Below are 14,975 nucleotides of genomic sequence, written 5' to 3'. Positions count from 1 at the left end.
ACCTCTGCCTCCCAGGTTCAAGCGATTCTCCTGCCTCAGCCTCCTGAGTAGCTGGGATTACAGGCACGCGCCACTATGCCCAACTAATTTTTGTATTTTTAGTAGAGATGGAGTTTTGCTGTGTTGGCTAGGCTGGTTTCAAACTCCTGACCTCAGGTGATCTGCCTGCCTTGGCCTCCCAAAGTGCTGGGATTACAGGCGTGAGCCACTGCACCCGGCCTGCTTAAACATACTTATTATTTTAGATTATTTCATTCCTTAAATAACATAATTTAGTTTTTTTTTAGGGCATATTACAAAAAATCATGGTGTATGGTAGGGAGTCATTTGGAACTTTTTAACTCTACAGTGTTTTTTTCATGTGTAGTTTTAAAGTTGTTGGCTAAACATTTGAAACTCATGGACATAAAGAAACAATAGAAACTGGGGAGGACTGGGGGAGTGAATGAGGAGAGCAAGGATTAGAAAACTTTGGTTATTATGCTTATTACCTGAGTAATGGGGTCATTTGTACCTCAAACCTCAGCATCATGCAATATACCCAGGTGACAAACCTGCACATGTGCCCCCTCAATATAAAATAAAAGTTTTTTTTTTTTTTTTTTTTTTTTGAGACGGAGTCTTGCTCTGTCGCCCAGGCTGGAGTGCAGTGGCCGGATCTCAGCTCACTGCAAGCTCCGCCTCCCGGGTTTACGCCATTCTCCTGCCTCAGCCTCCCGAGTAGCTGGGGCTACAGGCGCCCGCCACCTCGCCTAGCTATTTTTTTGTATTTTTTAGTAGAGATGGGGTTTCACTGTGTTAGCCAGGATGGTCTCGATCTCCTGACCTCGTGATCCGCCCGTCTCGGCCTCCCAAAGTGCTGGGATTACAGGCTTGAGCCACCGTGCCCGGCCTAAAATAAAAGTTTTTTAAAAAAAGGCCGGGTTCAGTGGCTAATGCCTGTAATATCAGCCTTGTGGGAGGCTGAGAGGGAGGATTGCTTGAGGCCAGGAATGCAAGACCAGCCTGGGCAGCATAGCAAGACCCTGTCTCTCTCTCTCTTTTTTTTTAAGTTTAAAAAAATAAAATAAAATAAAATTGAGGTTAGTTCTTTATAGACTAAACCAAACAATCTAACCCTAGACTTTCTGACCATAGTATAGAAGGCAGAACAGTCGGACTGCTAAGTCCTTGGATTCTATTGAAGATAAGATGTATGAACTGCTGGGGACTGGTTGGTCTAATTTGTCGTCTTTCTTTTGTTTCACCATTTCCATTTAGTTGGATATTAGTGGTGTTTGTATGTTAATCACATCTATCGTCTCCTACATTTGTGCATTTGTGCAGGGCAGAGCCCTCCTATGAACAATCTCAAGAAATTTCCTACTTACCTTCACTAAGTATTTCTACCTGTGTCTGGGATGCCTCTTGCTGAAAGCACTTGCTGGCACTCTGAGACACTCTGAGTACCAGTCTTGAGAGACCATTTTCTTCTTTCTATATCTTTTAATGAGTAATAAGAGTTCTAGCAGGAAGGCATTTAGAATTATTCTTTTATGGTGTTGGAGACTGAACGGAAGGGAGATTATGACCTGGTCTCTCTTGTGTGTTCTGAGGAATGTTAGACCTGGAGGTGCTACTTGAAGAAAATATCCTGTGGTTAGATATAGTTTAGAAATATTGTTCTGTGTCCCATTTATTGCAGTGTTCATCAGTATACTAGAGATTTGACCAAAGTACCCGTGTGTGTGTGTGTATGTGTGTGTGTGTACCAAGTGTTAACACTGGCATAACAAAAAACAAAACAAACAGCAGTTTTGGTAGTGCTGTTAAAGACTACATTTTTTGAGGACATGGGCAACTTAATTTGTTTTGAAATATGCAGGGTCTTAGGTAGGGTGGGTGGAATGATTGTCAAGGCATTTGAAAAGCCCTCCTCTATCATGCCTACCCTACCCGATTAATGTATCTAAAATGCTGTCTTAATGTATCTAAAATGTGTCTTTAACACACATTGAAGAAAAAATTAAAATACAAATAGCCCTGGGAGAGAGCATTTGAGTAATAAATTCATAATAAGATATAAATGACTAATGCCAGATTCTTTTCTTATCACAGGTTTTTAGAGGAAGAGAGCTACACTGCAAGGCCACCAGGGCTTCTGAAGGCTGAGAGCAGTGAGAGCAGTGTCATGAAAGGCAGGGCAGGGGCCCACAGGTCAAACCGCAACCTCTTTTTAACCTTTCCAGAGCCAGTTTACTGCAACATTCAGTAAAATTTATGACCTGCAATGCTCATTTTTTTAACTGGAAATGTAAAACTACATTTGCATTTTTTTTCTTTTTTTGAGACGGAGTCTGGCTCTGTTGCCCAGTCTGAAGTGCAGTGGCACAATCTTGGCTCACTGCAACCTCCACCTCCCGGGTTCAAGCGATTCTCCTGCCTCAGTCTCCTGAGTAGCTGGGATTGCAGGTGCCCACCAGCATATCCGGCTAATTTTGTATTTTTAGTAGAGATGGTATCCCCACATTGGCCAAGCTGATCTTGAACTCCTGACCTTGTGATCCACCCACCTCAGCCTCCCAAGGTGCTGGGATTATAGGCATGAGCCACCACACCTGGCCTACGTTTACATTTTGATTGCCAAGGTACCATCTATTTTTGTTTTTTGCCAAATATCTGAAATAAATATCAACAATTTTTTTTTTTTTTGAGACGGAGTCTCGCTCTGTCCCCAGGTTGGAGTGCAGTGGCACAATCTTGACTCACTGCAATCTCCACCTCCCGGGTTCAAGTGATTCCCCTGCCTCAGCCTCCCAAGTAGCTGGGACTTCCGGCATGCACCACCATGCCTGGCTAATTTTTTTGTATTTTAGTAGAGATGGGGTTTCACCATGTTGGCCAGGATGGTCTCAATCTCCTGACCTAGTGATCTGCCTGCCTCAGCCTCCCAAAGTGCTGGGATTACAGGCGTGAGCCACCGCGCCCAGCCGAGTATCAGCATTTTTAATAGATACAAGTATAAGCTTCTAAAAGGCAGGTTGAATTTTGTTTTCTAAAATTTGTTTGCATTTGGTAACCTGTCTATTTGGAGTACATGTGTAGTGTTGTAAAAACAGGAAAACCGCTAACATCCAGCACAAATGTACAAAATTTGATGCCCTATGATTTTAAATTTAGACCTTTTAAGGGGGAAGTTTGCCTATTTATCCTGAATTTTATCAGTCCAACTGTTACCAACCATGGGTTCTTGGGCTTTTAATGCAATAGAAATTGACCTGAGGCCAAAAGAGTTTTCCTAAACAAGGCTTGAGAGAGAGAGAGAGTCTGGCTGGCCCTGGAGGAGTTAGAGAGGCAGTTTTAAAGGGGCCATGGCGGGAAAGTGATGTTTAGGCATGTAGAGGTGGGGAACTTTTAGCCCCTGTGCAGTTCATAACATGCTTCTTCACGTGTCGCATGTCTCATTAGCATGTTCAATCTTCACCCCGGGTGTGATTTTTCTTATCATAATGAAGCTAAGGTTAAGGATTACTCCATTCTTCTGGCCTTGTAGGCATGCGGGAGATGGCGTTAACTCGCTTGAGTAGGACTCATGGTGGGAGCTGCTTATTTTAGCTTCTTCAAGGTCCCCCAATCAGTGGGTATGGCGCCTTGAGCAAGATTTATGGTGCAAGGTCTGAATGATCTGATTGGGGTCCCCACCAGCTTGCAGTAAAGTTCCTTGGTGGGGCACGGGGTAGGGAGGCCCGGTCCCATCCCTACACTGTCTCACAACAATGCTATCTTTTTCTCTTCGAGTGAGGGAAAGCAGAAAAGGAAAGGACGGAGGGAAAGAAGAGGGAGGAGGGGAACATGGTATGAATGGAAGAGGAGCAATTACTCATCTGTGTGGAAACGAGGCGCCAGCTGTAGGACATATGGCAAATTTCCTCTCTTCCTGGGCCTCTTTGTAAAAGGAGAGGAGAGAGCCAGGTTTTTCTCCATCTCCTTCCAGCTCTGAAATTCTAGGATTTAAAATCACATGGCATATGCATAGAAACTAATCATCCAAAGTAAGTAGAGGGAAGAAACGCTAGCAGAAATGAGTGAAATAGAAAACAAAAACACAGTACAGATGATTAATAAAAATAAAAGCTTATTCTTTGAAAAGACTGGAAAAATAAAAAAGGCAAGCCCCTGGTAAGACAGATCGACAAAACAGGTTGTAGATAAAATGTGCAAAATACCTGGTAGGTAATAAGAGGTAGCCTCCTAATGACACGGATAATGACACCACCTCCCTATTTTATTTTTATTTTTCTCTTCTATCTTCTTTATTTTTCTTCCTCTTATCTTTTACTTTTATTTGTATCTCACCCTTTATTCCATATCCGTGACTTGGACACTGGCACTCTGAGACACCTGGGTAATGAAGAGGTTATTAGGCCTCCTGCCCCGGTAAAACCCTGGCATTGAGGGCTACTGTAGTTGCCACTTCGTTACAGCAGATGGCACTGCAGGCCAGCGGCTGTGTTGTCAAACAAGACAAATTGTGTGCTTTTCTTCATTGATTCTAAGGTATTTTCTCTCATCTTTATTTTAATTAATTATTTTTTTGAGACAAGGACTTGCTCTGTTGCCTAGGCTAGAGTGCAGTGGCGTGATCATAGCTCACTGTACCTTTGAACTCCTGGCTCAAGTACACCTCCTGCCTCAACCTCCTGAGTATCTAGGACTACAGGTGTGCACCACCATGGTCAGCTAATTTTTTAATTTTATTTTTTGTAGAAAAGTGGTCTTGCTATGTTGCCCAGGCTGTTCTTGAACTCTTGGGCTCAAGCAATCCTCCTGCCTTGGCCTCCCAAAGCTCTGGGATTACAGGTGTGAGCCACTGTACCCAGCCAACCATCTTTATGTTTTATTTTTTGCATTTAATATTTCCAAATAGTGAGGCATTTATATTGAACATATATATTTATTGTGGTGTTTTATGCTCCCCCAAAGCTATTATTAAATTGATGTCCTCATTAAATCTTACAATTGTCTTAAAATGAAGGACATTCAATATTGTTATGCATCTTAGCCTTGCTTGGAACAAATTGATATCCTGTATAGACTAAAAGCACTGACTACAAGTTCTTACTGAAGAATTTTAAATGATGCATTATTTAGTTGTCTGGAAATCACTGGACCTTTGGAGTTGGGCTGACTCAGGGTTTGAAACTAGGTTCAGACAGTTGCCAACTGTGTGATCTTGGGAAAATTACTTATTCTCTGTAAGCCTCCGTTTCCTCATCTTTAAAATGGTGATAACAATGGCTAATTTGGAAAATTGTTGTTTTCCTACCCTATAACTTGGCCCCAAACCAACTTATTGGTTTGGTTATTATTATTATTTTTTGAGACAGACTCTTGCTCTGTCAGCCTTGGTGACAGAGCAAGTGCAGTGGCACAATCTCAACTCACTGCAACCCCTGCCTCCTGGGTTCAAGTGATTCTCCTGCCTCAGCCTCCCAAGTAGCTGGGATTACAGGCATGTGCCACCATGCTCAGCTAATTTTTGTGTTTTTGGTAGAGACAGGGTTTTACCATGTTGGCCATGCTGGTCTTGAACTCCTGACCTCAAGTGATCTGCCTGCCTTGGCCTCCCAAAGTGCTGGGATTATAGGCGGGAGCCACCGCTGGTTTGGTTATAGGTTCAAAAACCCATAGCTAGTGTTACATAAATTTTAAAAGCCTAGGTTAACGATGAAATAGGAAACAGACCTGTTTAATTTGTAGCAAATTAGGAGAATGTACTTGTGCAACTCAATGCATCAGCTGATTTGACTCAAAGTCCCTCAGCTGATTGACTTGGGAGCTGTGGGTCTTGGGCCCTTGTTTGGTGCACAGCCCAGATGGCACTGCTTTATCACTGCTAGCAGTGTGGATCCCAAGGCAGAATCTCCTGGGGCGTTTCTGAAACAGGCAGATCCTAGGCCCACCCAGACTAGATTAAGATCTCCAAAGGCAGGGCACAGAATCTGTCTGAAACAAGTTGTATATATCATTTATAGGAACACAAAAAAGCAGTAACTCTGACCTAGAATACGAATTCCTATAGACTAGTGCTGCAGATATGGTAATATTAATTTGCTTATTGGATAGTGGGAAAACAAAACAATCAGGCAGCTCTGGCTCTTTTTGTCCTTTCTGCTCCCTGCCCACCCCGTGTTGTGCATCTTTCACAAGTTGTTGCACCTGCAGGAGCTTCTACCACAGTCATGAACAGGTCTGGCATGACAACGGTGCCAGGGAAGAAGTGCCAACTCCATTGTGTGAGGCTGTCCGAAAATGAGATTCCAGATTAGTGAGCAAGAAGAGTTCTAGATAACTGAGGTTAACTTTTTAAAAGTTCACATTTGTTATGGGCTGAATTGTGTCCCCCCAAATTCACATGTTGAAGTCCTAACCCCTGGTACCTCAGATTTATGATGCAAGGTCTGGAGGGTCTGATTGGGATCCCCATAGACGGATCAACTTGCGGTAAAGGTCCTTGGTGGGGCATGGGGGAGGGAGGTCAAGTCCCATCCCTACTCTGTCTCACAACAATGCTGTCTTTTTCTGTTCCGAGTGAGGGAAAGCAGAAAAGGAAACAGGGCCTGTAAAGAGGTAACTAAGTTAAAATGGAGTGGCTAGGTTGGGCCCTAATCCAGTTTGACTGGATGACCATGGGAGCTCCCTTCACAGAAAGCTTGTATGTGTAGAGGGCTGATCCAGGCACAGTTGTTTTCTAGGACACAAATTAAATGATAGGCAACAAGGCCATGGTGGGGTAAACCACAGAGAGTGCTGGATATCGTCTCAGGACGGGACAGGAGAGGGCTCCATGGCTGACAGCACTGACAGATGTGAGTTCATGCTCACTGCCAAGAAGTGCAGCTGTTGTCACAGGGCTTACAGCGGCACTCGGAGCACGAAGAATGTAAACCACCGTGTCTTTTACGGGTTGATATGTCTATTTACTTTTACAACATATGATTTCAGAGACAAATAACATCATAGTGAAATAGATCGGTTTGGCTGCTTTAAGTGGGGGGACTATGCGTGCCTCAACTTTCTCAAGGGCATACAGTCATTATTTGTAACAAAAATGATGGTACTAAGTGCTAATTTTGAGGATTATTGTGAGCAGTTTGTGTGGGGTGGTGGTGGGCAGGCCTGTTTGCCCCACACTGAATGTCCCAGCCCTGCCTGCTGCCTCAAATCTGTCCCAGGGTCTTATTGTGTGTGGGCCTCTCACTGCTCCTGCCACATTTCTGCTTTCCGATGTTCTCTTCCCTCTTATTTGCTCCTCAACCTTGCTTTTCTTTTCTTTTTCCTTTTGTCTCTCATTCTAAATTTTATAGTCTTAGATTCTGTTTTTAGAGCCATTTCTAACTAATGAGAATATCCCTCATTTTGTTAACTAAGACAGTTAAATAAATTTCTCTTACCCAAGCCCCCTCTACATCTTTGGAAGACTTACTGAGTATTCATTTCAAAAAAATAAAACTAAAGAATGTTTTTAATACTCACAAATTAAAGATATTGGAACACTACTAAGTGTAAATAGCATGAAACCAAAAATATTTTACTCTCTGCATTTGAACAGTATGGAAAGACTGTAGAATCAACCATCACATCTATCTAAACCCCCCTCCCATATAAGTTTTATAATAATGCTTTTTATTACAGCTGCTTTCATCTGCTCATATTCAGCTCTTCTTGGATTTTTAAAAAACAAGCTCTTGTGCTTGAAGCCTTTCAGAGCAGGCTTCAAGGGCAGGGGTGGTGGTGGTTCTGGACAGTTAAGGGCAGTTAGGGTGGCATAGGCCAGAGGGAGGTCATGACCCATGGACCAATAACACAGTTCAGACAAAGTGCTTCTCAAATGGAAATGGTTTGACTTCATGGATTCCACAAGAGCATTTAGATGGTGTCAGGCTGTCAGTCTGTTCTAGCCTGTAGATGCCTCTTGCTACCCAAACACAAAAATGACCTAGGAAGCAAGAGTGGGGCCCATTAGCCAGGCTGGGCCAAGTGGACGGTGACAGCAGCTCCCATTGTGCAGCCCCAGGGCAGAGCTCTGGAGGAAACAGTGGCTCCCTCTCCCAACCGCTTGCCAGATGCCAGCTGGCTCACAGCAGCCGGTTCCCTGGGGCAGGCTGGGACCAGGTAAGATGGACAAGGCATCAGGGGACCTGAGAGCAGACGCTTCCTTAAATCTGGACCCTAGATGCCCAACTCACCTCACCCCAGTCTCAGCCCTGCTCTGGCAACTTTCAAATGCCCTTACTCCAAGTACTCAAAATTCAAACCAGAAGATGGAGCCAAGTAACTTGAAAGAGAGCACAGGGCTCTCAAGTGGTTATTAACCGGATAAAACAAATGACTTGGAGAACTCTGCCCTTCTAGGTAGAGCATGGGGCTCTTAGGCAATGCTTCTGTTAACTAATTGTTTAGTAAAATGAAAACTGATTTAGGATATCTCATCTACCCTAAATAAAAGTCCTATTGCATTATGTGTGGCTGTTCATTCTGTAAGGAAATGGGAAGATACAAAGTGAAACTAAATGGGAGCAGAATGGGAAACAAATGTAACAGATAGAAATAAAGGCACAAATTTTAATGAGCAATGCAAAAGAAGTCTGGAATAAACAGAAGGCCCATCATGTCAAGAAAGGAAAACATTGTGAAGATGGGACTTGCTTCAAAGTTAATTTTTACACTTAATGCTATGTCAATCTAAATCCACTGGGATTATTTCGTGGGGTAGAAGGCTTGGCAAAGTATTCTTAAAATTTACTTAAGTGTATATTCAGGCAATTTATCAAATTCAAAAGGAGACTGGGTCATTATGGGAGTACTTGTGTTTTCAGCACACGTGATAGGGTTACAGTGATGGAAGGATGACTTCTGTGGAACACACTGAGTGGCCTAAAGATACTGCATATTACATACACTGTGCAAGAATTCACTACGTGTTACAGAGAGAAAGACTACATAAATGATAATGAATAAATAAAAATTCTTGTTGCAACAAAGCTACACATAAATAAATGAATAAAATAATAAACAGTAATAATAAAAAGAAAGTGTATAGGTTCTCAATTCACATCATGGCTTGAAATACATTCCTGATGAATGAGAATTAAACAGACATTGTATCATAGAAAAACTTCACAGATGTAGCTTTTACTATTTGTCAAGTTTCTAGAAGATGAAGGACCAAGTTTTCAAGTAATAGAAAATCATACTGGAAAACACTTGACTACAGACATAAATGAATGTAAAATGACAGGAATTCAAAATTAGGGATTGTTGTATCTACTGCAAATAGTTTCTACAAACCTTGTATCTTTATTCTAAGTTAGGATCATAAAAAATTTTAGGGGAAAACAACAGCAAAATGGGCAAATTTTTCCCCTAAAACATTTTTTAGGGGAAAACAACAGCAAAATGGGCAAAAATGTTGGCCAATTTACAAAGGAAGATGTGCATAAATTAGCATATGAAAAATGTACAACTGCTGCTATTAAAATGAAAACAACAGTGATATAGCATTCACTGACTTAAATGTCTTAAGTACCATATAATATTAAAAATAAAATGATCCAAATGTTGGAGAGAGTGCAATGAAATAGCATGCTCACACCCAGAAGAAATTGGTTTGTGTTTAACATATGAATACCACAAATCTTTACATTTTCCTCTCGCACTGCATAGATCACTGGAAAGTGGAGTCTTATTTTGGCTTAGCCCTAATAAATGTACTTCTATACGTCCCCATATGAAGTGTAGTACAATGACTGAGAGCTCAAATTCCAGACTTTGAGTATCTGATTTGTCTCTTACTAGTTTTGTGAATTTTAGCAAGTTACTAACTTCCTAGGCCTCCATTTTCTTTTTCTTTTTATTCTTTTTCTTTTTTTTGAGACAAAGTCTCACTGCATCACCTAGGCTGGAGTACAGTGGTGTGATCTTGGCTCACTGCAACCTCCACCTCCTTGATTCAAGCGATTCTCCTGCTTCAGCTTCCCAGGTAGCTGGACTACAGGCACCCGCCACCACACCAAGCTAATTTTTATATTTTAGTAGAGACGGGGTTTCACCATGTTGGCCAGGCTGGTCTTGAACTCCTGACCTCAGGTGATCTGCCGGCCTTGGCCTCCCAAAGTGCTGGGATTACTGGCATGAGCCACCACACCTGGCCTACTTCTCCATATTCTTATCTATAAAATGGGCATAATAATATTTACCTCTTTGCTGTAGGAATTAAATGAAATTATATAGGATGAATTTAACACAGTGCTAATACGCAATAAGTATTCGATAAATGCTAGTTGTTTCTTTTCTTATTTTTCCCTTTTACCTTGATTTTTCCACTTAACCAAATTACTTAACTGTGTTTGCTTTTGTAAATGGCTTCAAATCCTTTTTGGAACTTGGCTGCACATAAATTAAACCATATTACCGGTGCTTTCTTAAATAAGTATACCAATTTATGATGCCAATTCCAATGGAATTAGATAACAGGGTCAGTTGTAATAGAGAGTAGTTTGATAACACGTCAGTTGTAATACAGTAACAACTATCCTAAGACTTAAAAAGCTCATGACCTTTGATAGAGTAATTCCATTTTTTGGATTCTACACATGTTAAAAAAAACTTACATACATAAAAAGATTAAAGTTTTCAAACAAAATTTGTATAAAATTTATTTATAGTTCTGTTTATAATAGCTAAAATAATTAGAATGTTCCTTAAAAGAGAAATAATTAAATTATTCACTCAAGAACACTTTACACAGTTATTAAAATATTTTTGAAAATTATATGATAGCATGGTGCATGCTTTTCGTATAATATCAAGTGAAAAAAGTGATTTACTTAATTGTGTCTATAAATTGTCTGAAGCAATGTAAGATAACGCTACAAAGAAAAAGACTGAAAGGAAATAAGTTAGTGTGTTAATAATGTACTTTGAGAAACAATAGATGATTTCTAAATCCTTTTTTCTGTGCATTTCTGTAATTCCCCATTTTCTTTAATAATGAGTCTCCCCACCCACACACAATGCCATTTAAGGTCCCTGTTTTTAACTCATGGACACAAAGGACAACTCAGTTTGAAGTGTTCTTTGGACATGATGTCATCATCATTTCATGAGAAATGCAATAATCTAAGGTATGATACTGAGACAGAGAGTCGCTTTCAGGCCTGTATAATGGGACAATTTAATACAGATTTTTGCTAGTGGACTCTAGACTGATAGAGTGAGAGAAAGCAGAAAACCTTTTACAGAAGGAGATTGGAAAGCAAAATCTTTGTACCAGTCTCTGAAGTTACAGAAAGAATTCCAACATCAGAGAAACGAAATTTCAGGGCAGAGTTCATTGCCTGATTGGGCAAAAGTCCCTCAAACCGAATTTCTTGAAAGAAGTAAGCACAATCCAAATAGAACATGTTGTTACTGTCATTCTGTCTAAGTATTGTTTTTTTAACCTAAAATTATCAAAATAGAGACACTTTAGAACCCTAAGAGAAAATTATATACTTTTAATTTTTATGCTAGCTTGTCTTTTTCTGATTATAAAATTTAAATATACGAAATGTATAAAGAAGGAAATGAAATTTGCTTGTAATCCGAGCACCCGGAGAGTGGCCACTGTTAAGATTTTCTGATATGAAATCGCTCAATTTCTCTCTGGTATAGAGAGAACTAATATTTCTTTTGTGCTTACCAAATACTTGACACTGCTTGGAGAATGTTACCTGTATTAACTCAGTTCATTCTCACAACAATCTTCTGAGGTAAGTACAAGGATAATCTTGTGAAGTTCAGTTTTTTGACCAAGCTGGTGTAACTGAGAAGTTGCAGAGCCAGGATGTGGGAACCCAGGAGGTCATGCTTTGCCTGTACGCCTAACTTCTCTTTTCCATGGCTTTGATTTATTATAAATACAGTATACATTTCCCAAAATGAGATTATGCTGTGTCTAATGTTTTGTACTGTAACCTGCTTTTTCTTTTGATGTATCTGAACATCATTCCAAATCAATAGATATCAATTTCATTATTCTTAATGGCTGCATTGTATTTTGTTTCATGGATAATGTATTTAACTGTAATTCATGTGGTTGGATATTTTGATGTTTTCACTGTTAAAGACAGCAATGAAACGTACATCTTTACATGCAAATGTGCATTTGAAAGGTTATTTCAAAAGAATAAATTCTTAGAAGAGTCAACACCCAGGTCAAAGTGAAGCTTTTCAAGGCTGTTACCAAAGGGCCCTCGAGAAAAATTGTGCCAATTACATTCCCACTAGCAGCCCAGGAGAATGTGCTTTTCTCAACATTCTAGAGTATTTTTCAAATCTTTTGACTCACTGGAAGACACATGTTTTGTCTAGTGACCCACTTACACACACACACACACACAAAGTATAATTGAAATAAATTTTAATATTTTCCTGACTAGCAGCAATAAACTTTCTCTCTTTTCCCCTCTTCCTTTTGTTTTCAAAAACATTTTTTAAAAAATACCAGATACGGTGGGGTTAACTTCATGATCCATAAATGGGTAGTAACTCATGGTTTGAAAAAAACACTATGTTAATGCTTGGATAGTAGGATTCTTTTTAGTATTTGCCTATTTGACAATATGAGATAATGACAAGTTATTATCTTATTCTTTAATCACTAGAGAGGCTGAGTATTTTGGAAAATTATATTTTTGGAGAGAGTAAACTAGAGTTCATTGTTTCTCAACCTTCAGTGCGTATTAGAATTTTTAAAAGGAATCCTTTAATTAATTTCTGGGCCAAATAATCTCTAGATTATTTGGCTCAGGTATCAAAATTTGTGGCTAAGGCTGAGAACACATGCCACAGATTACTAAAATTCTTTTAACTGTTCAAATAGACTCTGTTTTTGCCTTTTAAACACCACATATTTTAAAAACATCATAGTCATCTGAAGGTTAATTCAGGGTTAAGTGTGGAGTTAGGGAAGGATTCTAATTTTGGCTTATGAACTGTTAGCTGCATAAATCACAGTTTTTAAAATCCAGTGCATATTTGGGTCTTATTTAGTGGTAAATTATGGTGAAGAGATTCACATTATGGGAGACAGTTTCGATTCTCATGAATATAATTATACTGTGGGAGAACCAAGGTGCCATTTAGTATTTCAGAGTTCCATCAGATAGAGAGTTCCAGTTGCCTACTGGAAATTCTACCTAGATGGTCCTCTGAAACCCCAAATTTAATGGGTCTCGCCAATAGAGTTCTTAGCTCCCTCCTACCTCTTCCCAAACCCATCTTCTTCCTCCATTTATGGCCCAGTGGACAATAATATGCTTTGCAATAAGACAGAGGTTTCTTTACATTGTGGATACTGGAAACATACCATTTGGTGGCCCAAACCAGCCTGCAGTAATGCGGATGGGGGTGAGGCAGTGGTCTGTTGGCTTGAGCCCTGACCACTGGGATTTCAGCTCTGAAAGCTTGAGAACGCCAGCGTGGGACAGCCCTCCCTCCCTCTTCCTATTTTCTTTGTTTTCTTTTCATACAGAATCTTGCTCTGTTGCCCAGGCTGGCGTAAAGTGGCATAATTATAGTTCACTGCAGCCTCAAACTCCTGGGGTTCAGTGATCCTCCTGCCTCAGCCTGGAACTACAGGTGCATGCCACCACACCTAGCTATTTTTTTTTTTCTGTAAAGACCCTGGCCTCAAGTGGTTCTCCTGCCTCAGCCTCACAAAGTGCTAGGATTATAGGCATGAGCCACTGTGCCTGGCCCCTCTTCCTGTTTTTTTGTTTCTCTGTTGTGCATGGAGAGGACCGCAGGATAGAATGGACACTCACAGGTGGTTCTTAGAGAACCAGCCTCTGGTACACAGGACTGCAGTGGGGACATAAAGACAGCAGAGTAGTGAGTCTATAGCAGATGTTATCTGGATAACTGGCAGAGGTGAGAGATTTAAATGACTTCCCAAAGGACAAATTGATGCATGGCAGGTGACTAAGAGGAGCTGGGGTTGAGTCAAAGGGGACCATTCTGGTCTTTCCACAGCATTTGTCCTTGGTGTGCTATTGGTCATACTGGCAATTCCCAAGTCTCCAGGTTTCTCTATTACTGCTCCTTTAGAAGAGTGCCAGAATAGAAAAAGCTTTAACCTTGAGCAAGTTATCCAACCTTTCTATTTCATCCATAAAATGGAGTAATAATACACTGTTGGATCTGTGAAGTCCCAGCACAGGGCCAGGCCCTTGCTGGGACTTAATAAACGACAGTCCTTTAGAAGAAGCCAACTGCGATGGTCAGGATCAGACCCTCTCCATGCATCCAACTAGGCAAGTGCCGGAGATCTCAGATGGTCAAGCGAAGTGCCCGGCAAGGGGACTGGAGAGTAGTGGGGTGGTGGGTGGGCTGTGAGTCAGCCCATGGTCCCTGTCATCTTCTCCTGCAGTGTCAAGTGCTCCCCACTAGAGCAGCACAGCTCTGCAGAGACGCAGGAGAACAGTTATGGATCCAGTCAGATGATGGATCAGCTGTTCGGCTTTTACCTGCTATTCACCCAAGCTCACCTACTTAGAAAGAGAAGACTACCAGCAACCTAGAGAAAGAATAGAAAGTCCAGCCATCTTCCAGGCTGAGTCTCAGATGACGGGACTGTGGATTTTCCTCTGGTTATCCATAGTCACTAGAGGTCAATGATCAAGTCATCCAACCCAGACATCAGTTATTTAGAGCTGGAAAATAGAAAACAAGAGAGCACTACATCCTGTTGGGTCACATCCTGTTCACGATGACAGGAAGCAGGGCAGCAGAACAAGACGCGTAGAAAAACATGACGCTTATGAGGCATTTGCACGCTAGATGTGCACGTGTGTTTTGGTATACAGTTTTTAAAGACACTGTGAATCAATGCCCATAATTATGCTTTTGGAAGTTCTCAAGTTTCTTGTCAAATAAAATTGGCTAAAAGCCAA

The sequence above is a fragment of the Colobus angolensis genome, unplaced genomic scaffold (assembly GCF_000951035.1).
Source record: "Colobus angolensis palliatus isolate OR3802 unplaced genomic scaffold, Cang.pa_1.0 Scaffold186, whole genome shotgun sequence".
NCBI lineage: Eukaryota > Metazoa > Chordata > Mammalia > Primates > Cercopithecidae > Colobus > Colobus angolensis.
The sequence above is the reverse complement of the archived record's forward strand: the minus strand, read 5'-3'. Positions refer to the sequence as shown.